At 38.3% G+C, this 27,500-nt stretch overlaps 1 protein-coding gene across 1 annotated transcript in view; it reads left to right on the forward strand.

Moving 5' to 3' along the window:
* Positions 1 to 27,500, forward strand: part of ZNF536 (zinc finger protein 536) — a 350,107-nt gene that overhangs the window by 80,357 nt on the left and 242,250 nt on the right. The window contains exon 4 of the mRNA XM_075161307.1: positions 22,242 to 22,363. The gene's annotated coding sequence lies outside the window, so the exon portion shown is untranslated. The remainder of the gene's footprint in view (positions 1 to 22,241; positions 22,364 to 27,500) is intronic.

Below are 27,500 nucleotides of genomic sequence, written 5' to 3' on the forward strand. Positions count from 1 at the left end.
ATTCTGACCTTAAAACCAGCACCACAAAGCTGCGGAGAATGCGCACTCTCAGTTGATGCTACAGATAAATTCTGCACTGAACAATTTATATGAATTTACTGTTAGGTTGCAGCAATCGGTGAGCCTCCTTTTCTTCCCTATCTACTATTAAATCTCTGAAGAAGTGAATGGTTGAGATGTAAAATGATATGTGACTAGCCTGAATGTTCCCACCCAGAAATGAGGCTCTAACGGCGCTCACCATGGAAGGGAGAGATTACATTAGGTTAGAGCTGTGGAAAGGACACAGATGTCCGCTAATAAAAGTGGGTTGTCCAACCACCAAGAAATGGGTGTTTTTATTTGGATAAAGACATACGAACAGAAAGGTAGTGGCTGTTCACACTGGAATTATACCATAAACTCATCCCTCTCGTGAGAATGTTTATGTGTGCCTAGAACAATGCTTCCCTAAAAATTTGGACCAAGAGGCATGCAATATACCTTGTGATGCGAAGCTTTTGGCAAAGTAAGACTTGATCACATACCTGCTGTTTCAAGTACTGTGATAGGAAGAGGCTGTTTTACTGTTCAGCATCTTTGTGCTTTGTAGAGGGGAAATTTTTAACTCCAAGACTGGTGAGAATTGTGGATCAGCAGTGGACTTCTTGCTCTGGCCCTGTGGGACAGAGGTTGGGAAAATGCCAGATGTTTATGCCCATGTGTTTAAAGTATATCCCTTCTGACTTTGAGAGAGAGGTGGAAATGCCTTGTGGCACGGTTTCCGTGAAGTCTCGTGCAAGTTTATAATCCTTACTTTGTGGGAGTGGCGTACTGCTAGCTTCCTTAATGGTTCAGCTCAACAGTTTGCTCCAGAAATGCTTTTTGTTGCAGTAAAATACATATTGTTCTTATGCTTTTTTTTAAAAAAATGAAACTTGTTTTGAGAAGTTGCAATATGACAGGGCGTCCAAACACATGATTAACAAAATGTGCTTTGCCTCTTTTTCTATGATATGTAACAATGTGGGATAATTTCTTAAGGGACAGTGAATATGCTTCATGTATTTTGATTCCCAGCTAGGATGGCTGCTTTTTTTTTTTTTTTTTTTTTTTAGGGAAACCACAATTTGCAGAACAATGAAGGAATCTGTTTGGGAGTTAGAATAGTCTAATTTAAAATAAATAAATAAAAAGTTTTCCCAAAAGGGAATCTGAAGGTAGCCCAACTGTTGGTTCTAGCTATTGATTGAACATCATTCTCCAGTAGAACGCATGGTCATATTGATTACTTCCTGTGATAAACAGGTAATGTTTATTAGGATCATCTTTTCAAAATTAATATAAAATAGGAAAAGGGAGCACATTTTGTACATGGATTAACTCTGATTTGGTATTTGCATTTATTAAAAAAAAGTCTATAAGTAAGGCACTTAGCTCTGAACTTTTTAAATAAATGTCTTGTTCATTAAAAAAGTTCTACTCCTGTGAAGTTGCATGTCCTGATGGTGTTTGAACATAAGTATTAACTTTAAAATAAGACAAAAACCTAAAATGTCTGCTCCAAAAAAGGATTAATGCACTATACAAAGACTTGGTGGAATTTAGATTTCTAAATCTTTGGGGGCAATGCCTAGTAATATAAAATTCTTCAAGCACCTAGGTACCTTATGCAGGTGACTGTCCTCGTAGGTCCAGGTAGGTTCCTATGTACCCAGGATTAACACCTCTTCTTGCTCGTGTCCAGAGTTTCCGTTTTATGTAATGGATCTTGAGCCGAATGCAGGAGAGCTCAGCCAGGTGCCTAATAGATACTGAAAGACTCTGCTCTTAGATGAGTACTTTATTGGATGTAGATAGAAGTGCTTTGTTTAGTCAGTATGTGGCACTCTAGGAAATTCTAGAGTGATCATACATGTAATTCATTTTGTTCCTGTTCAGCATTTGTGAGTCCTGTATATTAGCCAATTGTGAAATATTTGGAAAACGCATCATTGAAAGTAACATTTCACATTTGTATTTTCCCATAAGTATATTTAACTGTTAATGAAAGCCATGGGACTGAAAGCTGTTGAGACAGAAATCTTATTCAGGAGACTAGAGCTGTAGTGCTCTCTGACTCATTTGATCCTCCCGTGTCTCCTTTGGGATTCAACCATTTTTAAAAGGAATTACAGATAGCAGTAGAAGAATAGCTTTGTCACTGGCTATTCATTCCATGGTGTTTCAACATGGAACACAGATTAATGTAATTTATTGTGTTGATTTTTGTTTTCTGGACATCTGTTCAATACACCCAAACTCCTTCTGTATAAGACTCTGAGGAGCCATCAGTTGGTAACAGTTAGAAAACATTGGGCTAGATATTCACTGGTGACTTGGAGGTAAAACTCTTTATGCATTGGATCTTCAGTGCCCTGAGCTATCCAATTGTCTGTGTCAAATAACCCCAATGTGCCTTGTGTCAAATATTACTGATGTCACTATTGACATTGTGTCAAAAAAATGTCATACCTAATGTCTGTCACTGAAGAATGGAGGCAGAGTCAAAATTTGACAAAAAACACTTAGGGACAGATAATGAAAGTACTGTGCGTCTTTCTCATTCCCCTCAAAGGGAACTAAGTAAATTGTAAGTGTCTACTCAAATTTTGTTATGCAGCACACATTTAGTGTAGTGTATTTCTAGCCACAGAGATTATAGATTTAAACTCCTAAAAATATTGGTAAACAGGGGTAGTTACTCAAAGCAAGTTTAAAATGACCCAAGTTAGCACACACAGCTGCGGTTGGTGTAGAACAGCTCCATGTGTTCATCCAAGGCAGCAGATAGCTTCAAACATACAAATGCAATGACAAGAGATACTGGGCCATGAGAAGCACAGTGAAGAAAACAGATTTGGTTAGTCTCATTACACTTCTCTGTATATTATTTTAAAATGTTAAAGCTTTTTAAAGTTTGAAACCCATGATCATGTATGATAATATTAATTGGTTTTGTGAGAAGGTGTTATTTTTATCATTCTAAATTTAAATTTACTTCCATTATACTTTTCAACATGGCTTGATATGGCCTGGTCCCTCCGGGTCGTCTTAGAGTGTTCTACAATTTTAAGGGCAGAATCTCCCACCCTTGTGGATGTAGCCAAAGAAATATTTACAAATGCCTCCAAAGAGACACATTTTCAAGCCTTTTTCCCTTATGGGAATTATGGGATATTTTAAAATACCCTGACACTGATTTGTAGATTATTCCCCCCCTACCCCCCCCCCCCCCGAGGGTGTGAGTATTTTGTTTTTAGTTAGTAGTATCTCTGAATCTCTCTGGCTCATGGAATCAGGGTCTGGATCCCTTCACCTTCAGAGGCAGCATCAGGAAGTTCTGCTGCTCTCGGACTGGACTGTGGGCAGCAGTATCTGGCAAGAGTTTGGCTCTGAGGAGACAACTTCAGTAATTCCAAAATACTCCTGTTAAGTAGCAGTAATAATAATAAAGTAATAGTGGACTTTAAAGCAACATTCTGCTCTGCTCCTAAAGCAACTGCCTACAGTTTTCTCAAGTAGATGCCTCGTGTTGCCCTGAGAGCCTTGGGACTCGTTGAAGTAGTGTCGGCTTGTGTTGTCCAGGCAGTTTGTGTGATTTGTTAGAGCACGAGGTCAAATCTTCTCAAGCAGTAAAGAAATGTTAAGAGACAGTGCTTGATGTATCCATCAAAAGACTGACATATCATGAGCTGTTTTAGTTTTGTACAGCTTTCCATGAAGTGAAGGAGTCATATGCAGACAGTAAACATCCTAATGTCTGGGTCAACATACAGAATCAATTACTGCAGAGCAGCTGTACTTTCCGTACCCGCGCTGTGGCCTACCTGTACTGACTGCTGTTATTTCGGAGGCTGAGAGCTGATCAAAATCCCAATGCATTGGGATCGTGAATCACCCGGTGCTGGAGTCCAGTTCCAACCTGAGTCATGGGATGGAACTGAAAGGAGAGAGTTTTCATCCTGTACAAATTTCAGGCATTAAAAAGTTCTGTTTCATTGGCCAAGATTGCTCAAGCTGTTCTATTTGAATAAATAATACATATTTTGAGAGAAATTCCTGAACTCTGTCCTTTTGGCATTCACTTGTGCTGATGAAGCTGTAGGTTAAGTGCTTGCTCCAATTAAAAAAGGAAAAAGGACAATAAAAGAGTGAGCTCTGATAGGAGTGGGTGAGTGAATGGGCTCCGCCAGAATAACCTAGTCTGGTGCTCAGGATACTCACTTATGATGGTGAAGCTAAATAATTGATCTACCTTATTCAGAGCCAGACCTGAATGTAAGCCTCTCCCATTCAAAGGGAATGACTTTATTTCATCCCTCTGTAAGGTATCTGTGGGTCCTTTATTTTCCTTTTTCTTTTTTTTTCTGACCGCTACTTTTATGAAATCCTGGTAGTACCAATTTGTTCTGTTCTTTGTAGGGCTTTCTGCCTCTGCTTGCCCTTTGTAGCAAAGGCATGAATTCTGAATTTGTATTAATTCTAAAAACATTAATTCCCATAAAAAGAGTTAACAGCTGGACTTAGTGTTGGTAAGTACACTAAGCATGGTAAAGTAACATGGTAAAGTTTGTTTAATATACAAATATAATATGTTTCCATCCATTTAGTTTAAAGTTCTCTTTTTCATATTTAGCAGTTTACTACTGAGAATACCTGTATAACAGTAATACTTTAATGGTATTTACTAACATAAATATTTGCTTTCTAGAAGTAATGTTACACAAAATTCCTGAACTGCAGTCTAAGCAACTACTGGAATGTTTGAGGTAAGAAACCTGACCTTTGGGTAGGATCAACATCAGGAAAACAGAGTTTCCACTGTTTGTGACTTGTGTCCATAGTGAGGGGGTTTGGAATGGCAGGAGGGCGACCAACGCGCACTGTGTCACGGCTGAATCCCAATGGAAAGTTCCTGTCATTATAATTACATTGATAACAGAAAATATTTTACATGAATTTCAGCGTATCCTTGTATGCTCAAAACAAACAGTTTGGCAAGGTCTTTCTGCAACAGATAAGGGAAAATGAATAGAAAGAGACCTTCATTTATACTAAATGTTAGGAGTTGCAAAACCTGTGTGGAAAAGAAGAATCTTGAGTCAGCTTGGTTCTAAATGCTGATGAAGTTACTTTAGCTGCAGCTTGAAAGCAGAACAAAAAATGTTGTCTTTGAGGCATCATCTTTTCCACATAAATTCTGCTCCTTCTCCCTCAAACTATTTAGTTGCCAGCTATTATTCTCAAGTGTTTGCATTCAACATGCATCATAAAGTATCATATCCATCTTGCTGCAGTTGATACTCAAGTGATGGTCCTGATATTTAATCAAAGCAGCTTTGATTGGGTGTACAGGTGACAGTCAGTGATAGACATGTGAAAGAGTGAAGTTTCACCAGTCGTTCCTCAACTGGAGAGCTTTTCCAGATTGTAGACAAATATACAGAAGCCTTCTAAAATAGTAAACCTCCCATAGGTTTATTCTTGGAAGTGCAGGAATTTGCCTGGTATGTTCAGGTGAGTGTTGATATGAGACTGGGGCAGGAACGGTCAGGTGGTAAAATTTTTTCCAGGGTGGGCTTGCAGTTGAGATATGGAATGGAGATGCCCTTTACTTATGATGCCACTTCTCTTATTTTAATTATTTTTATTTTAAGGATTTCTTTGCAAGGGGTCTTATACTCTTTCCTTTTTTTTTTTTTTTCCTTAGCAAAGTAGTCCTACTTAGCTTATTTATTTTTCAGCTTTAAAACATCAGCATTTTATAAATCTGAATTTCACAATGTGAGGATGATTGCTACGTACAATTTGCAAAATTGTGATTAACCAGCCCCTGTTTCGAGTCAGTTCTCCCTAATTCACAAAAGGCTTCCAAGAATAGTCTGCACAAAATTCAGTGTGCAAATTGTAGGGCAGATTTTTAGAGGGCAGTTTAAAGAATGAAGTCCTAAGGGTTTTATCTATATTTATATCTCTTGTTAAACCAAACTCTTATGTAAATGTTACAATCTGTAAATAACAAGCTGAGCCGCTTTCTTAAAGGAAAGATTGCATCCACATTTTTTGAGATTTGGCAAATTATTAACTTACACAATAGACTAATATACAAGTATATTTGGAAGCAACTAACGCTAGCCTGTGTCTTCATCTGTATTTTATGGATATTTAAAGGTTTAAGAATACATAGACCTTTCATTTTCCAGTAAAAATTGTCTCAAATTGAAAAACACTGCCCTTAGTGATGGCTTGAAAAAAATGGAGATAGCTTTTGTATACTTTTACTTTTTATAGCCATTAATGTTGTAGTAAATCTTGTATTATTGTATACAGTCTAGATTATTCTTCATTCTTTTGCCTTTGGACAGGAAAGAAATTACTGGCTTCCATCAGTGTTATTGGCAATCCCCATATTCTGACATCTGTTCCTTTCTAAACATTTTACCAACCTTGATGAAATGTAGTTTAGTGTTAGAAGCTGACTTGAAGAAAAAATTGGATGATAAAAAAATAACATTGATTAAACACCAGAAGTAATTTACCAATGACTATCAATATTTTGATGGCCACTGCAGTTTATTTCAGAAAAGCTAGACATCTTATAGAAATTTTAATCATATTTAATCTTTGAATTAAGCTGAATAAATGAATTCTCATTTTTTAAACAGAAGAATGAGAGACTGATTTTGCTCAATGTTAATCAAACTCTTTGAGCTGTATTCCTGAGAATGTTTGGGGCATATTTTATAGATGCCATGCAACGCACATCTCCCAAAATTAAAAATCTCAATTAATATCTTCTAATACACAGTGGAGATGTCATTTGTGACTTTGCCCTTTCCGTGGAGCTGTACCACTGCAACGCTAGACCTAGATTTGCCCATGCTAAACCAGGAGCTGGAGTAGGGGAGTCCTGCAGGGCACTCGAAGGGGCCTCAAACAACAAAGGTGGTGGGTGTCTGGTAAACCACCGCCTTTACATACACGCCTTCTTTATTAACTGTGCTTCATTAAAGTAAAGCAAAGTAATAAAAGGCGAGTGTGATTATTCTCTCTCTGGTACCAAGTGGAGAGCAATTATGGTGTGTCTTTCCCCATCCTGGGGGGTGGTGAGCTACAAGAGGACCCTTGCAAGAGGTTCTTGAGGGTTCGGGCAAAAGAAGGGGTGAATGTTTCATTTCCAAGGATTGGAACAAGCTAATTACATTGTGAAGGAGTAGGGGATGAATAATATCCTCTTGGGAAGGGAAGTATGGGGGAAATAAATTGAAAAGGGCTACTATAGAGTGTGTGTTCTGATATTGTAAAAGGTAGACATACAAGAGGATGGGAAGGTGTGATTAGATTTTTTTTCAGGAGCACTTAGTAGCAGTCTTAGTGGAGCTGTTGAAATTCATGGGATTTACTATGGACTGGTAATGTTTGGGAGCAGAGTTTGGGCAATGTTAAACTATGAGATCCATGTCCTATGGGTGGATCCTCCCTGGATGTTTTTCAGTGAGGCCATACTACTTCACAAGGGGGAGGAAGGCATATTTCTCCAGCACTATATATGTATATGAACCATTGAGGACAAAATGAAATTGCAGCTCTTGATGAATTCTTAGTCGCACCAAGATTTTCAAAGGTGGAATTACTCCTATAGCAACAGGATCTTATAGGACTCCAAAGCTAGTTTTTGATTACCTTACCTTTGAGAGTAACTTGAACCATTGAGGGTTCAAGGTAGTTGCTAGGCTATTTGAAGTGGAGGGTATTTGAGAGATTTCTTTTCTCCATTTTACAGAAAATTTTAATTTGAAGGAAAATTTTCCTAACAGACCTCCTTTAGAAACTCAGCATTTAATGTGAAAACAGTTTTTCTTTCATTTCCTAACAGTCATATATGGTAGCAGAAACTGAGTGGTCTAGGTTAAAGTGGTGTGTAAACTGACAATTTTTGGATTCTAGTACTCTGTGCTAATCAAAAAAAAAAAAAAATCACACATTTCAGCCAGAGACCTCTCAGCATGTTTTATAAATTCATTCAAAGATGAATGAATTCTCACAGTTCCTTGCTGAGGATATTTGGTAGAGAAAGTAAACACTATAGACAAAATGTCACTTTTGGGAAGTGCATTGTTTTACTTAAAGCTGTGTTTTTTTTTTTTTTCCTTTCTGAAAATACGTTGGATTTAACTGTGCTTGTATGTGCTTACCAGGTGTACAGTCTGGTGGTCAGGAGACTGCCTTGGGAAATGGGATGACCCAAGTTTAGATGCATGCCGTTCCCGAGTCTGAGCAACTCAGAGTTAAAATATAAAAACAAGAATAAAACAATCTCTGAATTAGACAAAGGAACAGGACGTGGTTCTGCTCTGCTGTAACATGTTCCTGTAACTACCAGAGATCCTGACTCCGTCTTCTTCTGACAAACTAAAGTCAGCATCTAAAAATTGTTGTTTTAACACAACTGTGTTTTATACATACCTTTGGAACAAAAAAAAAAATCATCTTTTTTCCCCCCCCAAAAAAGCTAGAAAATAGCGAGGGAAGAAAGAAAATTATCACTCTGTAGTCATATCTCTTGTTTAAGGATGGGGAAATGGAAAGGAAGATTCAGTCGTTTGCCCCAGTGTCGCACAGCTAAATAGCAGGAGTCTGACGTAGGGCCCAGGAGTCCCGACTAACCAGGGCAATGTTATAATCGGTAGGTGTCTGCCCTCCCTTGTCAGACCCAGAATGCCTGATAGCCTTCTCGTCCTATCTCACAGGGTCCCTTTAACATATGGTTTCAAAGCTGTTGACGTTCACCTGCTTAGATATCTGTACAAACTACTAGTAGGAACTACATAAATATCTAACAGATGCACACATTCACCCTGGGATTAATGCATTCTGGACTCGGACCCGTCAGCATCACACCCCTTCACAATCGCATTTTATTTTTTCACTTGCTCATGTGGTGTACACCTGTGACATGCTGGCAATGCACTTGCTTGCAGTGAGAGAGCCCCTCAGGTTCAAAGCTATCCTTATATCTTTGTTTCCTTATGCGTGAACCTTCTGAGGTTTTCTCTTAGTGTTCAAAAGGCTTGAGCATCTTTAAAACCTATTCTGACCCTTTTTTGAATACGCTGAATATAAAAGCAGAAACAAAGGAAGGAGAACTAAATAAATAGATGCAGGGAGGCATCATAAGAAGAAAAAAAAAATAGCTCCTGAGCTTGCCAATATTACTTCATGCTTTTTATTGCAAACCTCTAAACTAACAATAGACCACCACCTCATGCAGCTGGGTGTGCGAATTGAAGGTGTGCTGAATGTGTGGGCTTTCCAAATGTAGTGCAATAACAGGAACACCTGTGCTAAATAACTTTGCATTGATTTTATTTTTTTACAATATTCACAGTCCTTCTCCTTTAGAAGTCTGCATTGGGGGGGGAAAAAAAAGGACTTGTCAACTTCAGTTTCAGTTATAAGACTTTATCTCCCAAGGTTTGATGGAGCTGTTGGAAAACCACGGGGAGTTACACGCACTAAACAAATGTAGGATTGGGTCTTAAAATGGAGGAGAGATTGTTCATCTTCTGGACCCAGCTTTGCTAACGTATGTTGGCTTTGGCTAACAGTCTCCTTGCTGTTCAGTCCTGGTTTGCTTGCTTGCTTGTTTGTTTGTTTTTCAATAGCCAGTTACAGCAACAGAAAGGTTAAGAAAAATACTAATAGTCTATAAATATATATCTTAAGGCACATCACTGATTTCAAATTATTAATATTCAATAATTCATGGTTGTTTAATGAAATGACATATCAAATCAGAAAAAGTAGAATTGAGAAATTTCTGTAACTTATTTCTCATCACTGCAGAACCACGTAGTTACTATTGCTGCTATTATTATTTGGAGTCATAGATGAGGTTTAGTGTTATGTGTGATGTTAAACTTCAGGGATAAAAAAAAGATGCTTTTCGCTGCCAAGAATTTACCGTAACATTCTGGGCTATGAATCTGAGAACTATAAAGATGGACATCATCAGTAAAATCTAAACATACTTTTGGTCAGTTTGTCCGCAGCATAAATGGATCCAAGGGTTGCTCAAAGGGCTAGTTAACCTTTTCTCCTTTAACGATACCCAAATTTGAGGTTCTTTTTCACCTAAGTACCTACTGATTTATGTCCATAATTTCTATTAATTCTGAGTCGCTCTTTCTTACATTGTTGTTACTTGAAATGGAAAATATTGGTTACAGTCCAAGAGAAAAATTTATAGCCTGTCATTGTAGCCTTGTGCTATTTCAATACAATAATACAAATGCATTCCCTCTTTGTGATAAGTGTATTTTTCCTTTTACTTTCTCATGCGACGTTCAGACCCTTTCCAGACTTACTTTGTCTCTGTGGTCCCAGGGATTATAAACGCTCAACGAGCCTTTAAAGATACTTGTCACTTTTTAAAGCAGGGGGAGCAGACTCTCTTGTTCTCTGTCACAGTCAGACTGGGACTGTGGGAGGCAGTTTTGATCTTGTATAGCTAAAAGTCGGGGCTTGTGGTACTTCCCTGTTAGGTCACCTTACAACCTTGTGAATGTTTTCCTACGTTTTCTATGGGAAATACGGCATCCGCCAATGTTGGAGAAGGTAAAAAAAGTCTTCCAGGCCCAATCGAGCTCCTGTTGATGTGTTCAGTGAGAAGGAGATGGAGCTTAGGAACACAGAAGTGCTGCATGTTTTGGAAGTGAGAAGGAGACCCGCTGGACAAAATTTTCTTTCCAGCAATCAAGGGAAGATGGGAGTCTCGCAGCAGTAATGTGGACTCCTCTAATTACCACTTCCAAGTTATTAGCATCTGGAGCCCTTTTTCCCTTTCCTATCTAGCAATTACAGAGTGGGATAGATTAACGTGTTGCAGAAGCTGTATAGTGGACTAAGTTTCTCACTGTTGGCATTTGGTTGTTTGCTGAAATTGGTACTTTCAGCTGAAGTACAGGCTTTTTACCTGGTATTGAATCCCAGGCTGTTCTCTTCACAGATAATGTATTTTCAAGTACCACACAAATTATTTATTTACTTCTCTGCTCCCCGCCCCCACCAAAGAAAAAGAAGCACATCTTAAAAAGCCAAAGAAAACCAGTCAGACACATGTTTTGCACATGAAGAATCACGTCTATAGTAAAATGGGATCCATATGCGTGTTTTGGATGTGAGCATCAATGCTCAGTTTAGCTTTGCCCACATGCCAGGGCGTGTGCGCCGCTGCCGAAAGCTCAGAATTTTCTTGCTAAATCACACACAAAATTTGAACTCGGGGTTGCGTTAGAGTCATAAGTTCATATTTTTCTGTTTCTTTCCCCATGTATAGTGTCCTTTGTTTACAACCCAAATCCTCTCAAGATTAAACTTTAAAAAGACTCTGTGATTTAATGGACTTAGGATCAGATTCTAACCTCCAGTGTGAAACGAGCCTGACTGTAGCACTCAATAGCAGTAGAGGATTGTTTGCAGTTGTGAAGCAATGACCGCCAAACATTATTCAGAAAAAAGATGCTGGGACTAATTTTTGCATGGATGAAATATTCAAATGAATGTTAAAAAACTGAGTAACAATAGACGGTGACATACAGAAAGGGTAAAAGAGAAATTACTACCATTCCAACATAGCATTGCATTTTTTTTCCCCCAACCATAAATATCTTGGGAAAAAGCTGCATATAAAGAAATATGCTAACTTGAAGCTCTCTTCTGCATATGTCCTGCAGAAGGATCTGGACAGATGGAAAACTGTCCTGCATGAATCTGTTTGCAGTTTTAAAATTTATAAAGATAATTGTCTTTTCAGTTCATCTTCCAAGTTTTGGGCTTGTTTATGCTTATACATTAATTTTATTCCTTCCTTTCACTTTCCCCCAAATAAGAACAATCTTGTAAGTTTAAGAGCAGGTCCTTGCTATTACTCAGGTACTTCATACTCCTCTGGTGGTGGAAAGCATCTGTGACTTCACTGGCCTCCAGAGGATTTGAAATACCATCGCTAAGACAATCCTCAGCAAGTGGCAGCAGTAGCAACAGTACGCCATCTCCTCTCTCTCTCTGAGGATATTCTTGGCGCAGGGGGACAACCTGTGACTATCAGGTTAGTTCCCTGTAGAATCCAGGTAAAAAGGATGAATTGCCTAGAGAGCTGAAGCTTGTTCTCTGTACACCACGTTGTTAGTTGGGTAATCCAAAGATTATTTTGGAGACAAGTGATACTCTGCCATCACATCTCAATTATTATCAGGGCATGGGAAATGAGGATCAGATTTTAAATATGGAAAGATCCTTCCTGTGTTTGCACAGAATTCAGCTGGCTTGGGGGTGCTAATGCTGTGTAATATAAATAAAGCAAATTTGAAAGTAAGTAATGCTTCAAGCAAAAGGGAGGTGAGGAGAGGAAGATGCCTTTGTGGCATTTATTTTCTTGATTCTTTTTTCTTGTCATCACGGTCTTGCGCCTGAAAGATACAGCAAGCTGCTTGCTACTAGCACTTCATTATATAGTAACTTTTGAACCTTCCTACTGGGGCTAGTTAATCAATTATTTTATAAAGAAAATGGGGTGTTTTTTCAAAAGCTGTGTTTTATTTTCATTTATAACTATCTCCACATAAGTCTTCAATTTTGAATCTTGAATTGGACACACATGCACGCTGACTTGCATGTAAAAGATCTGTGACAGCAGTCACATGATGTTTCCATACTATAATTATTCTCTGAATCAGGCCCAGAGTCCTTGGGAGATCCGGAAAACCTACAAAAAGCTGGTTTGAGTTTACCTATGGGACTCAGAACTCAACTCAGGTTTTTATGTCATCGATAAATCTTTTTTTTTTTAAGGGAGGGAACTGCCTTTAACTTCTTGTTGTCTTATCTTTGTATTAGAGAGCAGTTTCTTAAAACAGTAGACCCGTAAAAGGATCGCCATCAGCTGGAAATCTTGTCCATGCGAGTTTTTGTGAGTTGTTCTTGCATCTTCCCCTGAATGTTCTTGTTAAGTTTTGTGGTTTAACAATCATATTTCTCAGATTCTTAAATGGAGTATATATTTCACTCACCAGCTGCATAAGAAATCCATATAGAGATAAGATGGTTTTGATTTTTCAGAGGGCAAATGGTTAAGCTGATTTTACCAAGGTGCTATTGTTTGCAGAAAGTAAATGTATAAAATCCATAGAAATAGCTTCACTTCCTGTCAGGTGACCTCAATATCTTATCTCTAAAAATGTTATTTAAGAAATGTAGACAGATTTTTCATCTTTAAGTTGATCTTTTAAAATCTTGTCGTGGCTCCATAAGAAATTCAGACTTCTTATATACCTTAGGTAGTATCTTTACAGTAACAGTAGATCCCAGAGAGTTTCATGGGACTGCAGTATGTCAGGACTATGACTGTAAAAAGCACCTGAAAATAAGGCTAAAAGAGATCAATCCAGGTAACTTTTCACTTGGCCAAAAAATAAGAAATATTGTGGCTGCTCAACAGCCAGACCTTGTGGGAGCCTCAAGTAGGAGGTCCTTTCGTTCTGATGAGTGTGTACCTTCTTTGCAAGGGTGTTATCCTTTCAGCTTACATATAAATTCACATACATTTCTTTAGAAACATAAAAGTGCTTGCGTGAATGCACATATGAAACCTTGGTTTCATATCTTCATATAGATGGTAACTGCCATATTGTGAACCAACAGGACCTCTCTGCCAGTTCACAGAATCCCATTGTTTCTGCCGTGCAGCCCCGACGCTACGGAGGCGAACCGGAGCACTGCACGCTGTCGGAGGACTACATCAGCAAATCAGTGGCTAATAAAGACAGGCAGCAACAGCAGCAGCAGTGTTGGCCTTCTCCACAGCAGGGTACCACAGATGTTTCAGATAACAAAGTGAGCTTCGCTGACAGAACATGTGTGTAATATATAAAATAATGGGAACCGAAAGAGGCGGAAAAAAAAAAAAGGCCACTCCAATCCACCCATGTAAAAATGTTTTTTATTTATAAGTGAGCAGCTGAATACAAATGTTGTCTGCATACATAGAAGTAAAAAATAGCAGGCTGATGTGGATGAGAGTCTTTGCATGGTTTCTAGTAAAATAGACTATGCATTGAAATCTTTTTCTTGTCCCTAGGGTGGGTCCAGATCTTCAGCTGGGGTAAATCAATGCAATTTTATTTTCTAGCAATTATACTTTTTTTATCTCCTCTGAAGATCTGACTGTTCTATGGTTGGGGGAGATCGTGGCCAAAGTTTCCTGTGTAACACTGTGGAAGGCTGAACAATTTTCGGACAGTACCAGCTTTACCGAACAGTTGCTACACTGAGGAGTTTTGTAGGGTGGACCTGGAGAAACAGGAATATGTAGTGATGACCCACAACTATCAGGAAAAAAAACCCATGAGCAGTTCTCAAGTAAGATAATTAGCTGGGAACTGGAGGAATTACAGCAGAAATCCCTGTTTTTGTGAAATAATAGGCTTACCTTCTACTATTCATGTGTCCCGAAGTAATAAGATCAATGTTATAGTCGAGGAATCCTTGGGTGAAGGAGACTTTCATAGTCCTTTCCTGCATCAGTCCCAAGAGTCTGAACAAGGAGCGTGAATGGGGCACCCTAGAAATTACTGGGCCACCCAGTGCCACTGGTATCTGGTGAATGCTACCACAGCGTAAGGGTCCCATATTACTGCATGTGTGGCCAGCTGAACAAGGGTTTGCAAACAGGAAAGAAAACCCAGAACACCTGGTTGTCCCCCATGTGCCTTCTCCATGCCTGTGCTGCACCGCTAGCCCTCGTACACCACAAGCAAGAGCTGCCCAGGAGTATGCAACTTGTTAGCCTGCTTTTGAAGAATAATAGACAATGGGATTCAGCATGATGGAACAGGAAACTCCTATCAGAGGCTAATAAATGTTTCCTTGTAAAATGGGGAGATGCTTATGTGAGTCCAGATACAAAGTGAAAGTGAGACAGCCCCCAGAGGAATTACTGAGGTAATAAATGTACTTACTAGGGCAGTGTGTGCCAGAGCAAGACAGAAATGGGCTAAGACCAGAAGAAAATTAGAACCTCAAGTGCAAGCTGAAGCTCAGTGGTCAGATGAAATTCAACCCTTTCCTCTGAGAAAAGAGTATCTGCTGGTGACTGACTGACTTGATTATCTGGGATTGGCATGGCCAATGGAAAGAACACCAGTGTACGATTTCTGCCATCTGTCCTGTTTTAAGAAGTAAGATGTGAACGTAGAATATGGTAACCAGCTGAAGGAGGATTTGGCTCTTTAGACATACACATTTTTATGTACAGATTGTGTTGTTGCAACTACACCATTACGATGGGTCAGGGTCTGTTTGGGTGTCAGATTATTGTGGCATGCGGCTCAATGCTGCAAGGTGGCTGAGGTCCTTTGAGACTGGCTGTGGGATATGTGCTTTGGCCCAGCACTGTGCTCCTCTGCCTGTACTCGTGTATTTTTTTATCTTGTTCAGAATAGAGTCATCTAAATTGTGAGAGGTGCGGCCACACATTTATTCACAATGAAATCAACATGGAATCAGAGATGAATGATCTATAATAGACATTTCTTAAGCTGGAATGTAACTACAGGCTACGTAAATTGCCCTGAAAAACTTGTGGCTATATATGTGTTGTGGTCTCTTTATCAAGGTTTATATTTTCACCGGTTCACTAAAGCAGGAGTTCCTTACTGCATTCTTTAACGGAAGAAAGTAAAATAAATCCTGATTTCAAAAAAAAAAAAAAAAAAAAAAAAAAATTTCCCCTCTGAGCAGCGTCTTATAATTGAGATCCACCTTGAACATGCCAAGGTCAGAATTCGAGACACAGAATATGCTCATCAAGCTGCCCAACAAGATACCTTTATTCAGCCAAATTGGAAAACTTGTGTGTAACTCAAAAGATCAGAATAGAGTCCTTATTGAGCAAGGTTAGGAAGGATAGAAACAATCGGCTTATATAGAGTATTTTTACTTTGTAGGAATGTAGTTCTGATTGCTGAAAATGTATCCTTTGCATGAAGTACAAGTATAATCCTATGCCTACTTTGCCCTTTGAGTAAAAGTATGCTTAATAGCAATTTCGGGGGGGAGGGGGAATCTATTTAAAGCCTGTTGAGCAGAATATCCACTTATAGAGGGAAACTATAAGTGAATAATGTTAATAGAGTTCTGTTTTGTAAAACGCATAGGACAACTAATAGAATCAAGCTACTATAACAGTGGATGATTGAATTACATTTAAGAGAGTACCTAATTTATGACCTTTAAAAATAGTTTTAGAGCTGTCTGCTTGATAGGTTTTGTAAATCCTAGACCTCCTTCATACAAAAGTTTTTAGGAATCTCATCTCTCACTTTATATTATGGTCAGAGGACCTTTTGTGCTATTGTACGTCAGTAGTTCCATTAAAATATTTAAGTAGGCTAATTACTGAAAAAAAAAATTACTCTCTGGAGAAAATTATTATACCTGTTTATTAGTGTGGGAGAAGTTCTTAATCTGGGAGTAAATTTTGAACAATAGCGATGAACAATGACCAGACCCCAGGACCTCCTCAGAAAAAGGAATTAAGCCCTATAAATACCAATTGTTGAGTGTTTTTCCTCAAAACAGTAGTTTTTTAAAAAGTAGAAGTTTGTGCATAACTTCTACCAATCACTGGCATATTATGTACAGGAACATGAAGTTTTATACTCCGATCATTTTTTTTCCTCCCATTTAATTTTACTGTATCTGTTTCGTTGCTGTGAAACTCTGATTCAGTGTTATCTTACGTAAAGGAAACCCTCAAATTTAGTGCACACTTTATCAAAACTGTTTGTATTTTTATCAGTTTTAAAGAGGTCGGTCTTGTAGACATTTGATGCTGATTTTGTGTTGTAGTGTTCAGGAAAGTAAAGAGAATTTGAGAACCCTTCCATGCAGCATTGGGTTTTATATAGAGATTCTGTGTAGGAGTACCCTTCTAAAACTCTCTAAGTTTTACATCATTCCTTAAAACATCCTACAATTTTGTTAGCTTTTGTGCCGGAGCGTTATGCCTGCTGTGGTGTCATTCATTGCTCATCTTAAAAGAAGGCAGAGAACAAAGGTGGAATAAGCTGCTAATCTTCTGGATCAGCCAGATGTTATTATTCAGCGGTATATGGGAATTTAAGGCACCGATCCTTAAGGGCGAGAGGTGCAGGAGAGGGGCCGTGGGGCTGCCAGAAGCAGTCACTTCCTTGCAGCATCCCGGTTGCCAGAGCGCTGGTGCGTCATGCTGTCTTAAATGTGGCTTTTGCCTGCTGGGTGCAATGGAGCTCTCCGTGGAGCATCGCATTTCCAGAGAGCTACAAATGGAATTGGCTAGTTTAAGAATGCGATCATTGGATTTTTTTTTTTTGAAGATCAATTTAGCAAGAAAGACCCTAGCACTTTATAGGTCTTGCTTGTTCCCTACGAAAGCGCTGTGCCGAAGCTCTGCCCGAGTTCCCGTTGAGGTAACCTCATAATTATTACCGCTGCAGAATCAGAGCCAAAAGGGCTGGACTGCATGTGTACAGCTAAGGAACAAACTAGAAAAAGGCAGTGAGATTTCTGCGCTCAATCATACTTACGGTTCTGTACTTTATAACGTAAAGTAAAAAATGTATTGTTTTACAGAGAAGCTCTATTATAGGTCAGCCCTTGTCTTAACCAGCCACTTGAAAGTGGCCCCACTTGACTCCCAATACAATTTACTCTGACCGTTAGTTAAGGACCGTTTCTGCTATGTCTGTGGTGTTCGCAGCTCCATATGGTAGTTGCTTAAGGCTGATCTAAGAGTAAACAAGAAGTACAGGGTTTCAGTCACACAAAGGTATGAGACTCAGTCTATAAAATTAAAGAAGAAATCAAACACAAGGGAGGTACTCTGTCTTTATTTTACACCAAATATGCCAGGAATCAGAGATTAGATTTCACTTCTCTCTTTGTCATTCTTGTTGGTTCATTATCATACCTTTTCCAAAGTAAAACTATTTTGTGGTGGCTTTTTTGTGATTTTATTGCTTCTTTTCTGAAAATGAAATTACTGCACTATCCTGTACGTTCAGTACTTGAGAACAGGAGAGATTCTGGCTTTGCCCCAAACTGCTTACAGTCTGATACTTTCACGGTGAACATCTCTGGAGCAGTGAGGAACATTTTTGTGAGGATAAGAGAGAATGTCAGGCTAAAGCACCATAAATAATTTATAGTCCTCAGATAATTGTCCTGTGAAAGTTTCCAGTGCTTCCAGTTTCTTCCTACCACCCCTATTTTCAGCTATCAGTTATAGAATCTTGACTTAATATTGTTAATTGCATAGTAAACAGAACAATATTGTTTGCCCCAAGACAGATTACCATTTCTCATTACAGAATTCTCATAGACCACAAATCATTGATACCATCTCCACCAGTTATAATAAAGTTTATCTTCAATCTGATAAAAAGCATGTACTGAATAATAACTGTTGCTCTTATTGTAAGTGGTTTAAAAACATACTTTTTAAAAAGCTGGGTAGTTCATTGAAGTTACAATTCTGCATTTGCCCTAGCAAAGAGAGGTGAGAGTTGTGGACATAAATGGTCAGATTTCCAAGCGGACTCTGTGGGTGCAGCGTGTGTGGTTGCACTCGACAACTGATGAACCTCTTACTATTACCGCAGTCAACTAAAACAGTCAGTCCCACTTTTCCTGCATTTATCTGTGTTTGTACTTGAACCCATTGTTCAGTGTGTTATGTATTTGCATCTTTAGCTTATTCACAGAGAGTTAAAGTGCATTTAGATGCTGTAAGGAGGTTTATCTCTTCAGTTCAAATTGCAGAGATCCTCAGTGGTCTGAAGGTTTCTGCGTCAGTCCCCAAGATGAGTAGTTACACCTGCAACATTGCAAGCACAGACACTGTCCTGGCTGAAAACCGCCTGAAAAAAAGTCTCATTTTACTTACCTCCCACCACTACTTATGCACACTCACAGATGAAGAAGAAATAATTTAGTATGACACAAACCACCAAAATCCATAAAGGGAATACCGTGGCAGAAGTATGGATATTGTAATGCTTTTCAACTATTTTGCACAAAGTAGAAATCTTCCAGTAGTGCATTTCTAATCTTCCCTGGTGAATTTAGGTACTCTTTGGGGGGTTAATCTTTTAGCCCTAAATGTTTTTATGTCATATATACTAAGATGGAAGCATTTGCATCATTGCATAAGTGTCATTAAGAACAAGATTGGCCCAAATGTTAGCTGTCACAACTGAATTTTGCATTTTGCTACCTGTTTCCATTGAGATCAGGCTCAGCCAACAAGTTCAGCTCTAAATACAAACTTTCTGAAAGCCTACCTCTGCTCCTGACTCCAGGTAGCGCTAGTTCGGTGACAAGTCCTAAAATCTGGAGCCAGTTTTAAAGTTCAGGGACTTCATAAGACAACTGAAAATATTGTGCAAGTCCATCAGGGTTTGGATCAGGGTGTGTGAAGTTGTGATTGAATCAAGTTCTAGTGTAATTCTGTGGGGAAACAAGGATTCAGCAGGATTCTTTCAGAGTTGAACCCCAAACTCATTAAAATATTACAATAAAGTAATTAATGCACATGGCCACTAGACACTCTTAAAATGTAAATTTCACATCTGTAAGAAATTAGATTTGTTTAAAAATAACAGAAGGCTCAAGTACAAATTATGGAGTAAAAGCCTATAAAATTTCAAACTTGGTTTTAAGGCACAGCCTTTTTTTTCTTTTTTTTTTTTACTAGATCATTTACTTTAGCACTAGCATTCAGAAACTGAATTCCTTGTCTGTCTTTTGCCTCTGAAGTTGTAGTCAGGCACCAGCGTGGAACTGATTAGTTGGGAAGTTTTCTTATCAGGAGGTGGGACTTAGAGCACAAGGCAAATTTTGCAACGAGCCTGTGACCCATCTGAACCCCATCTTGCGTTCAGGAGGTGCCAGGCTTGCAGCTACAGGTACAATATTGTGAGTTCGTTGAATGCCAGTTTTATTGTGAAGTTCACTGAATGCCAGTTCGAGTTGTTTGCACAGCTGGGAGGACAGGTCGTTCCCAGCGGACACCCAACACAGTTGTTGGGACCACTGCTTTTTCACTGTACCTTTTGGCTGGCACAAGCATAACTTGACCAATTTGAGCAGTTCCTAGAACTCAACACCCTTAAATCAATCTGTGCCACAGAAGCTAAGAAAATTAAAGCCACTCCAAAGCTCAGGAGCGATGGAGCCAACTGGATTTTAGAAGGGATGTAACGTACATCTTTTCAGTGCAGAGGCCTAATTCCAGATTCTCCGGCACTTTCTCACCCGTCATTGTTTACAAACATGGGCCTGACTATAATGCAAGAGAAGACTTTGACTAACAAATGTCCGGCAGTGCATTTCAATCCGTTTACATTTGAAACAACACGGAAATACAGGGCTCCACAATGGCTTCTCGGCACTCCAGCTTCTGCAGAGTACTGAAATGGTTGAAGGAAGGAATTCTGGTCAGAATATGTTCCAGATGAATCCTGTTGGAGATCCATTTCTAAATGTATGCTGCATGCCTAACTATTAGAAAGTTCAGATTATGACCCCTCTAATGTTATTTTAATGCTAGTTTTTAAAATGTAATTATAAATCAAATTACATTTGAGATCTGAAGCTGACAGTAGTGAGCTGGAACACTCTGAGAGCTGCTTTAAAAATAACCCCTCTCAAACTTTATTAGTGATTTCGGTAATAGAAGTGCAAGTGGACTGGCCAGATTCATCCACGCTGTTTCTGTCTGAGATAGGACAACTTGCTAAGTGTCAGTTGTTTTCTGGTTTACAGAGACATAACACGGGATCTTTCATCTTTACCTGGAAATTGCATTTCCAAAGTTTGAGTTTCTTTCTTTGAGCTTAAGCAGAAGGCATGAGCTCATCTAAATTATATTTCTTCCTTTCTTTTCTCATTCTTTACCATAACAAATTTCTCTAAAGATTAAGATTTCTAAACACTAAACTGCAACCAAAAAACCAACTAAGTTGAGAAAAGCAGGCCGTGATTTGGCAACTGCAAAATGTTTTGGCAACTCAAGCAACCATAGGAAAGAAATGCACTTAGTGACTGTCGTTGTGTTGGTCAATGGCATCTGCTCACCTGGGTGAAGGTATGTATGTATTTGAAAAAAAAGGGCTGGAAAAGAGACCAGAAGGACATAGCTGAGAGGGTGTAAGCATTCAGCAGGGTTGAAATGTTCTGTTCAAATAACATCTATAATGGTTTGGGTAACTTTATTTTTCTTTTTCTTTTTCTTTTAAATGTTTGCATTAGATACTCCAGTAACTTGCTTAAAAATGAACCAATCCACAAAGATAGTGCATTAGAAACTATAGAAATCAAATTTCCATGTACATAGATGTAGTTTAAGGGTTGTGAGGGAAGAATCACTGGGTAGGTAGATCTGTACAAACAATTCATAGTGACTCCTTAGGTACGTTTTGGAGTTTTTCTTTTCTTGTGAATGTGGAAAGTATTTATTCGGTGGTTACTTACAGAATTCTTCGGTGAATAATACATTTTAAAAATCTTTATTTGTAGAGTTTTTTGGTTAGATTATTTATAAATTTATAGTCATAGCTGGTTACTTAAATCATGTTATTTCTTCTGTTCCTGATTGCATGAGTTACAAATTTACTTGATTCAATACACAATGTAAATTGTGAGCGTTACAGCTGAACATACATCTCAGAATTTTTGTTTTTGTTTGGTTGCTCAGTTACATAAATCAGCCAGTTAGAAGAGGGAGGGGACATATCACATGATCTACTTAAGCAGCTAATACTTTAAAATTTTGAGATTATATATCTAGAAGTATACATTTTGACCACAGTGTGTAGATTATATAAATTGAGTGGTATTATTTCTATTCCCTGATTAATGGTTGATGCTGTTACATCTACAGAATGAATGTCAAATTCAAACTTCAATTTGAAATTTGAAGTCAATGAATATTTAAGCATTCATTCTAGATGTTGACTGTGAAGACATGCTAATATTGGTACAGCACATATGCTCCAAATTTTGCAGATAGACAAAAACAGAAAGTAGTTAACGTGTTCCTAATGCTGTTAACTCAAAATTTTACTTTGAATTACAATGTTTTATACTGTTTATTCAGCTCTCATTTTTATCCTGTTTTGCAGATGGGGAAACTGAGGCAAAGAGGTTGAAGGATTTCTCCTAGGCCACGGAGTGTGTTGATGTCTGTTCCCACTCCCTAGACATGTGCGCAGACTACTAGACTTCTCTGCTCTGGCTGCAGCAGGTAAGACAGATTGTACATACAATGCGATCAATTCTTGAATTGACTTAAATATTTCCCAGAAAGGTGAGAGACTCCCAAATATCTAAATATAAGATCTCTATTCTGGATGAATCCCTGAAAATCATGTGAAACAGACGATTGCCTGTTGCAGACATAGAAAAATCATGGAGGCAATGGCTAATAGCTAAGATGTATCTGTGCATTAAACAAACCTTTTTTCCTGGCAGTCATTAAACAGCTGGTGTGGTGGGTTGAAGGCCTGTTTTTTTCACCCTCAAATAATACTCTTTAAGGGAAGGACAGCAAATACCTGTGACTTAAGATGCTTTTTTTTTTTTGTTGGAAAGACTATGGTGGCAGAGAATATGGATGTGATAGAGTATGCTTAGACTTTGTTCAGAATTGTGTAGGCTGTGTTTATACTGCAGTTGCTGCAACTCTTGCAGATATAGTCATTTAGAAAGCTTCACAGTGCAGTACCATTGTAGCACACAGCGTGCTGGCTCTCCAGTTTCTTAGAAAGCTTTTTGGCATCTGAGCTAGCCAGTTTCAAGCATTCAGGAGTTGCAGTTGCCCCAGAGAGTGCAGCGTAGACGTACACAAAAATTTCGCTCTGTAACACTGAAAGCAAAAACTTCCTGATCGTGGTTAAGATTTGCATGAGTAAGGATTATCAGATTTTATTCTGTGTGAGTAGAGAACCCTAGAAAGGAGGTCCTAGATTCGAATGGAAAGGGCACTGGTGCAATTCTGTGACAAGGTTACCGCATGACTTACTGGGGCTTTGATCCTGTCACCCGTTCTCATGATGTGAACTGCCTTTCTCTTAGGGGTAAGGGTAACACAATTTACCATGAATCTGTCTGGATTCATTTAGGAAGTGTCATGAAAGCTGTGTGCCAGATCTCTATGTGGTGCAGGAGTCACGCCAGGGGGTAGAGTCAAAATCTCTCTGTGTGTTGACAGACTGCTTGCTTTTCTTCCCCAATCCATGGAGTCAAAGAAGGAGAATTTGTAGACCAGTACAGAGTAAAAAGATTGCTGCCTTTGAAGAGTTTCTTTTCTGCCTCTTTTCCTTGTCAGGCATAAACTTCTGCACTAGGTGGTAGTTATATATGTAGGAGTAGGTATGAGCTAAAACAGATTGTCTGGCCATAGGTGCCTCAGTGGAAATGCATTCTCACCAGAGCTTCTCTTGGAAGAAACGGGTGAATGGCAACCAGGGTCCTAACGTCTATTCCAGTGAGGAGACAAATTTGTTTCTCAAGACTCTAGCCCTTGAGCAGCAGGTGACAAGGTCCCAGAAACAAGGGGGGACTCAATAAGATCTGATGATAGCTGTCCAGTAAGTATGTAGATTGAGGAAAGAATGATGACCTCTAATATTCATGTTATTTCTGGATAGTTCCCAGATAAGTTAAGTTAATAAAGTTGCAGCCTAGCTGCATTATATTTCTCAAGTATTATTTTTCTTTCTACAGTTTGGGAGGAAGACAACCCAAAACAATGCTACCACTTTGTAGTCATGCCGTTTGGCCACGTTCACGTTGAAAGACTGACTGAATGAGATTTATTTTGGAAATGTATTTCAGCATAGTGCATAAATGCTTGGAAGAATGGTCTTCAGGCTGCAGTGGGGTTATTCAAATGCTCATAGTTAAGCATGTGCTGAAGTACCTTGCTGTATATAAGGCTCTTCATTTTTTTCTGTATGATGTAAACTGATTTCATAAAAGCATAACTGTATTGTCACTTTTAGAAGAATGCAAAGTCTAGCTATGCACTGAGTAGTTAGGTAGGTTCCTTATTTGCTTTGTTTAAATTCTTAAATATGCAATTGTGCATTTAAGAAATTTTTTTGCCCCTTATGTGGCTTTCCCTTCTCTCAGTGTTCAGTGAAAAGAATGTCCAGAATTTCAGAATTAGTATTCTCTCATATCGGGGTAAGGATTCACGCAAAGTAGGTCTGCATGTGTGTGCTCTCCCTCCTTTGGTATGCAATCTACAGTCTATATTTAACTCTGTACATACACAGTGCAAAGAATCACAGCATAGCAGCGGTTTGGTGGTGACAACGTAGGTATACAGTCACAAAAGAACTTAAGATAATTGCTTAAATGACATCTTCTGCAAAATGCTAATCTTCTTGCGAAGGGTCCCCCTTGCAACAGGCGACATGAGCATTTTTATGTTCTGTGTTTTCTGCTGCCATGCACTTAATTTTGTTCGAACCGTATCAAGGAGACTTGAGCAAAAAATCAACCATTAAAGACTTGCTCTTTGTTTTTTCAATCTGTGACCCCAGCAATCTCTTTAGCAAGCCATGGTTCAGTAAACTGGCACACAGCAGTAGTTCTACAGTGGAAAAATCATAAAACAGATGGAAGCTTTACATTTTTGTTTAGTTTTTAAGAGCAGTTTTTATAACATCCCTTAAAATCATTCTGATGCATCATACTGTTTACACTTAAAGCTTTGTAGCTAAGATGTTTACACTATAGAGAATGTTTTAAGATATTTTATAGTTATGATATTTAGATAATTGGCAAGAAAAAAGATAGTTTGTTGAGATTACAGTGATGTTGGTAACCGTGAAGTAACTTATGAGTCTCAATAAATATGTCCAGTTCGGTGGAAAGTACAAACTCAGTTAAAACAAAACAACACAAGAGGGAATATCTTTTTAGTGAAATCATTTCCTTTTCTTAATCAAAAGATGACAGCCACAGCCTTAGAACTCCCATCTGTAATGCACCACTCCACGTATCTGCGTACATGGCTTTTCTTTTTATGATTGATACAGTTATATCAAATCAGTCAATTAATACTCTGCATAAGTTCAGTCAAATTATATACAAAAGTTAATAATGTTCACTTTCCATGCAAAAGTTGAAATGATCTAAAGTGAATCCCACTCATTTTCTCTTAATACTCCGTTTTCAAGATAAATACATATAGATGTTTTCATGGAGAAGAATGTCTTCAGAGCATAGTTTTGGAACATTTAAAAAAAATGTCCCCAAAAATGCATTAATCAAAAACAATAACTCCTTTTAACTTTCGTAACTGCTCAGAAGTGAAGTATGAAATAGTCTGTGTGTGGGCCACAAATGTTGGGAATGCAAACATTTCACAATAAACATGTTTAAATGAAAGTACTTGGCTAGATATACTGGAAGATAGTACATGTTGGGTTAATTAATGCATACTCCATAAAAATAAACCTCACTTTCAAGATCTGACCAATAAAAATCATTAGTATATTTGGATCAGATGTGCCGATGGATGATTTTTATGTATACTTTAAAGTTTTGTAAAGCGAATTGTCCTTGAAAAACCTAGAAACAGATTTCAATTTAAAGTCAAAATGTCCCATTACATCTACTCTTTGTGTTTTCCTATAGCGATATGATGAATTATTTCAGTTTATCTTCTATACCTGCAATTGATTTACTATTGATGGGTTTAAATTTATCATTTTGAATGTGTGAATCACAACTACATAGCTAAAAACTGTTCACTTTCATAGAAATTGTTTGCCTGTAGAATGCAGTATCTGATTCTAGGCATAATCAAATTACTATACCACATTATTTTTCTTCAAAAAACTTCCAAATCTTAAATTGAATCATTTTAGTACACGCATAAAATAATATTTTACATTAAAAATCATATCATAGTCTTAAGGAAATTATACATATAAACAAGTAGTGAACTGGCTTTGCATTGTATTGTGCTCTTGAGCCAGTTAGAAATAGTGAAGCAAACTGTAATTGTCTTTCATGTTGAATAGTGTCTTTCTCCAAACCTGGTCTCATTAAAGACAAGGTGGTGATCAGTATTTGACAGATGTCAGAATCCAACCTGGCTAATTTACTAAATTTGTGATTGCTTTGTAGGAAAGCCCCCCTCTGCATCTTTAGCGTAGGAGTTTGTATTTGTATGAGCAGAATTAAGTAGAATTGACCTAGAGACTGTTTTCGAAAAGCGAGATGGACATATTTCACTTTTTAGCCCCATATCTGTAAAATATACAAAATAAGATATTTGATAGGTCAAGCCTCAAAACCAAACATAACATAAACAGGAAAAAAATTTAATTCACAATTAAACTAGAAGTTAAACCCTTCCCCTATGGTTATCAGCAACAACATTTTTATTAATTTTAACAGCAGCAGTAGGTATAAGAGCATCTGTGCAGAAGAATCTTCATATCTCTGTGGTCTCATTGACTTCATTAAAGATCAGAGACCTGATGTTGTAATTTTACCATATCTTTTCTGTAGCATTCACAAAGTCACTATTCTTGCACACGAGAAGAAACCACCTTTGCTCAAAAGCCTTCATAGAACATTATCCCAATCCTGCAGTATGTGAAGTTTTAGATGTTCTGCATTTTAACTCATCCACTAGTTACCTAGTTTCCTGTGAGCATTACAGAGGATTTAGAGGTGAGGGTGATAATCCTGTGTTCAAGTTGGGTAAGCAGGTTGCGCAGAAGATGGCTGCAGAAGTCAAGACTGATGAAGCTAATGGAGGGAGTGAAAATGGCTGCCTGATGAGCAGATAAGTGAGGAAAGGATCTGGGAATGTGCTAGCAGACAAAGACAAGAAAGCTTGAATGTGGCACAGCTGAAGAGGGAAGAACTGGTAAGAGTCGGGGGTTGACAAGTTTCTGGTATTGACAGGAAACATGATCCGCACAGCTGTATCTGCGACTAACTTAAAACTGGCAGGACATTCTTTAGATGATTACATCTATCAAACTCCTCTTTAAAGAAAGAATAAATATTTTACCCAAATAGAGAAAAAGGCATAGAGCTGTTTTAATAAACTATTAGCAAACTATTTTGAAGCCAGTGACTTAGAAGGCAGTGACTTCTCATGCCTAGAAATTCAGTTCTAGGAAGGAAGCCACTGGTAATGGAAGCAAATAGTAGGCAGGAGGCTGCAGCCTGTACTTTAAATACCTTGCAAGATAACATCTGGGTAGACTATGTGCTTCTAATTCACATCTAATTAATAGGGCATAGAGGAAAAAGGCATCTCCCAGTCAGATTACAGAAGCAAAAGGCACATCGCATGAATTGTTCTTTGGACTGCTTGGTTTTCTGTAGCATTTTGCGTAGAGATGACT

This window comes from Calonectris borealis, chromosome 12, assembly GCF_964195595.1.
Source record: "Calonectris borealis chromosome 12, bCalBor7.hap1.2, whole genome shotgun sequence".
NCBI lineage: Eukaryota > Metazoa > Chordata > Aves > Procellariiformes > Procellariidae > Calonectris > Calonectris borealis.